This window comes from Pollicipes pollicipes, unplaced genomic scaffold (genome assembly GCF_011947565.3).
Source record: "Pollicipes pollicipes isolate AB1234 unplaced genomic scaffold, Ppol_2.1 Scaffold_6052;HRSCAF=7182_pilon_pilon_pilon, whole genome shotgun sequence".
In the NCBI taxonomy this organism is placed as follows: Eukaryota; Metazoa; Arthropoda; class Thecostraca; order Pollicipedomorpha; family Pollicipedidae; genus Pollicipes; species Pollicipes pollicipes.
The window spans coordinates 15,007,808-15,012,337 of NW_023596805.1; positions in this window are offsets into that span (position 1 = coordinate 15,007,808).

The window sequence follows — 4,530 nt, forward strand, 5'->3', positions numbered from 1 at the left end:
GCTGAAAACGTCTGGTCGGGTCAGGGTCACGCTGCGGCGCTGCCAGAGGATCGGGAACCTGGCGTTTGGCGGTTCTCATGTGAGCTGCTACGAGTCACTCGGAAACGGCAGCCGTTGGCGCATGTGAGCGGCGAGACGCCGCGGTGTGGTCCGTTGGCGCATGTGCGCGGCGTGATGCTGCGGTGTGAGCCGTTGGAGCATGTGAGCGGCGAGACGCTGCGGTTTGGGCCGTTGGCGATGTGAGCGGCGCGATGCTGCGGTGGTGGTCCGTTGGCGCATGTGAGCGGCGAGACGCTGCGGCGTGGTCCGTGGGCATGTGAGCGGCGCGATGCTGCGGCGGGGCCGTTGGCGCATGCGAAGGGCGAGACGCTGCGGTGTGGTCCGAAGCTCAGCTGTCGGCGATGTTCGTGCTCATCGCGTTTGCAGTCGCTCGCAAGTGCGGTGGCCTCCCTCCAGCGGAGACCAGGATGTGACTTGTGACTGGCAGAAATGAAACCACGTCCAAACGAATGGAACTATTCCAACATGCGATGACATGTTTTACGCCTAAATAGTCGGGAAAATAATGTAAAGTAGTGCAGAGCACTGGCGGAATGGAGTGTGTCACCAGCAATTGTTGACATGCGGGTCCGGTGGTGGCGGGCGGCACCGGCTCCCTCAGTCCCGCGGGTTTGCGTCTGGCCCGCGCAGTCTGCGCGGTGGGGGCGCCTGGACAGCGTCTCCGCCGCCGGCGGCCAGACTGCGCGGCGCCGGCGCGGCCCGGCGGCCCTGGCTCTGGCCGTGCGGCCCGCCGTACCGAAGTCGAGCGCGGCGCATATGGCGGCGGTTATGTGGCCGCCACGGTGACTCACGCCGCTTATCGGACGGACGCGGTGACGTCATCGACGGTTCGGCGACTTTCTGCGCGCTGTCGATGTATGGTTTGCTATCGATATCGAATGGAAGGTACTCGGACAATGTGGTCTCCTCCGTGATCGATATCGCTGTCGATTTGTCTTCTTCAGCCATACCTTGCAACTGAAAGGACGATGTGCAGCTGTAGGCCCGCGGCTGGTACCACCCCGTTTTTCTGTATCCACATCTGCTTCACCCTTTTCATACCGGAGGGGGAGGGGGCACGGGCGGAGGGCACGCCGCAGCCGCGGGTGGTCGATCCGCGTCAGAGCACCAGCGGCGGTTGCTGCCGCTGGCTCGGACGGGCTGGCCAAACCTCGTCCATCGTTGTTCACGTGGCTTTGCGCATGAAACGAAAAAGCCCGAATTATAACGACTGGTTAACACTGGGCTACAGCTTTGGTGATGTGTTCAATGGACCATACACGTGTATGCATTGGCCATAGGCGTGTACACGTGAACAATACACGTGTGCACGTTGTTGCCGTGTGACGTCATAGCCCGTTTGATCTCGAATTGGATCCATCGAGGCATGCCTGGCGCTAGGTGTGTGTTTGATGTCCCGATTGCCGTTTAATTTGGGGCCGTATTTATAGACGGCTGACACGGTGCGCGCTGATCTGGTCTTGGCAACCCTGGGATGGGCTTTGTCGGCCGTCGGTCGGGCTGGGTTTTCGGTCCTGCGGTGCCGCCGGTGGACAGACGCTGACCCTGTGATGGGCTTTCATCGGCCGTCGGTCGGGCCGGGTCCCGGTCCTGCCTTGGAGGTCAGAGTTTCCGCGAGTGTCGTCGCACGCCCACCGATCTGACCAGCCATAGCCCGATCCGACCCCTCCCCCTCCCCCTCCCCCTCTCGCGTCCTGACCGGCAACCGGATAAAACGTGTGCCGGAGGTTCTGCGGTTCTCGCCGGCCGGTGACGCGACCCGAACTGCGCCTCGGCCGCGGCAGCCGCCGGCCGTACCAGCCGCGGCCGCCGCCAGCTTCCGACAGCACTGTCGGCATGTGGCGGCCCAGCTCTGGCGGCAGCCGCCGCCGTACCAGCCGCGGCCGCCGCCGGCTTCCGACAGCACTGTCGGCATGTGGCGGCCCAGCTCTGGCGGCAGCCGCCGGCCGTACCAGCCGCGGCCGCCGCCGGCTTCCGACAGCACTGTCGGCATGTGGCGGCCCAGCTCTGGCGGCAGACCGCCTGGCTCGTGGCCGGCCGCTGGGGCCGGGCGGGACGGCCGTCGCGTGAGGGGCGCCCGGCTCAAGCGAGCACGTGACTCAGTGGGGCGGGCGCCGGCCGTTTTGATGGTGGCTGCGGTATCTTGGGCGGCGTGGGCCCGGTCTGTCTATGATGTCACCGCATGAGCGAGCTTATTGAAGGTCTGCCACGGTGGCCCAGCTATGTTTGGAGACGGCGCCGCTGAGCCGGATGTGTGAGTCATCCATTCGTGTTTGGGTCGTGGTTAGTGGTGTTTTGGTTGTGAGCGGGGAAGTGTGACTTCGGGAGCGCTAGTGGAGCCATATAATGAGCCTCCGTTAGCGTTCTAGAAGTACCGCTTGTGAGTGCTGCTCTCCATCCGGCATTGGACAGTTTAAGAGTGCAGTTGTTTTCTGAGAAGCTGCACTAACACGACGGCGTAAATAGCCACTCGGGCTGTCGTGCCGGCCAGGTCCGGTGAGCGCGATGTAAGGTGTACGTCATAACCATCATCAGACGGGCAGCACAGGCACGTGTTGCGATTAGCCTGCGACGGGCGATTGCGTGATTTAAGTCAATAAAAGTTGGTAAGATCGCACATAAAACTACACTTCAGGATCTGGCCTGTTGCACGAGTCGAGAAAAAACATGGTAGTAATGAGGTAACCTGACATTCACGGTTGGGATTACGCTCAGCAGCTATCTCTGATATTGAAGAAAACAATTCCATTTTGGTATTCATAGTACCTTTTTACTCATAGTTTGTCAAATCTTTTCATATTTTAAGGACAGTCTCACATGAAAACACCACTCATTTGCGCTATCAACAAGTGTGATATTGCCTTGGAAGTCTATTGAAGGTCATACAAAGCATGCCAAGGCGGCCTTTAAAGACGTGCGGATTGTTTTCTCCAGCGCACTGGCTTTCAAAAGAAGCTGCCTTGCGCGCGGCTCCAAGCACGGTGCTGCCGGTCCCGCATCGCTGCGACACCCCTATCGCTCGATCACATTCGTTTAACGTTAGCTTCGAGGTGTCTGGGCCCGGACGAGAGGAGTGCTCTCGAGCCGCGACACGCCGCTGCCGCCGCCGCTCGGTTCGAACCCTCCCGGCTCGCCGACAGTGATTTCCGGCCAGGCCGGGCCGGGCCGGGCGCCGGCGGCGGCTGTCTTCGCGTACTCGGCGCCGGCACCGGACTTGACTGGGACTGGACCTGGCCAAGCCGGGCCGGGCGCCGGCGGCGGCTGTTCTTCGCGTACTCGGCGCCGGCACCGGACTGGACTGGACTGGACCTGGGCAGGTCCGGCTGGGCGCCGGCGGCGGCTGTTCTTCGCGTACTCGGCGCCAGTTTGGCCGGCTGTGACGTCAGGGGGCGGCCGCGGGGGCTCCTCACGCCGGCGGCCGCGGCCGCTGAGTCTGCCGCGTTGTGCCGTGCGGCAGCGGACGTTGACGTCCTGCATCTGGGCCAAGGCGGCGGCGGCCGGACGGCTGCGCATGCCGTGACGCAGCTGCGCAGTACCGTCGGGCAGCGGCCACGCGCGAGTTAGTGTCCGGCCCCGACCCGAGCCGGGGGTGGCGCCGGCCGGGGTGGGCGCCACGGCTGGGGTTAGTGTCCAGCCTCGACCCGAGCCGGGGGTGGCGCCGGCCGGGGTGGGCGTCACGGCTGGGGCTAAGCGTCCGGCCCCGACCTACACTCAGACGAGGGGGAGAGCGAAGCTATGAATGACGTCACGGGCTGGGGGAAAGGTTGGTGTCGGCCCCGACCTACGCTTCAGGACGGGCGTGAGGACGGGGGGAGGGGACCAAAGAATCGGAAGACCGCCAAAGTAACTGCGTGGTCTCTAGTGCTCGACCTAAGCCGGGCAGGGACCGGATTGGGGTGAGGTGTCACGGGTGGAGGGGCTGTCGCGTCCCCGGATCCGACACCAGGAACAGTGCGTGTCAAAGGCTGATCTCCCGCCGAGCATGGGAAGAAGGCCCGGTCCGGTGAGGCCTGGCGGTCAGGGTACGCGTGCCTGCTGCAGTGTGCCTTACTCGGGGAGGCCCGGTGCGCTGCAACCAGGCCGTCTGGACGTCGAGTCTCGCCAGAAGGACACGAGCCCAAATCTCAGAGAGAAGCCCCATTGGGGGTTTGGTTTTCACAAGCGCACTTGTGGTTGCCCGCGCAGCAGCTGTGGTGGTGCCGGATCGGCCTCCTGGTGATGCGGCTGCGTGTCGGCACGTGCTCCCCGGCCGGAGCACTGCTATTCCGCATGTCCGGATTACCCGCCCCCCCCCCCCTCCCCATGGCCTTTGAGTCCTCAGAACAGTGGCAGGAACGTGACACCGCCACATCCCGTGCTCAGTGGAGCCCCGCCCCGCCCCGCCCCGCCCCGCTCGGGCCGGTCGGGCGCCTGGCGGGCGCGGCGGCGCAGTTTGCCAGCCGGCGGCTGTCGCTCCGGTTAGCCGCCGGC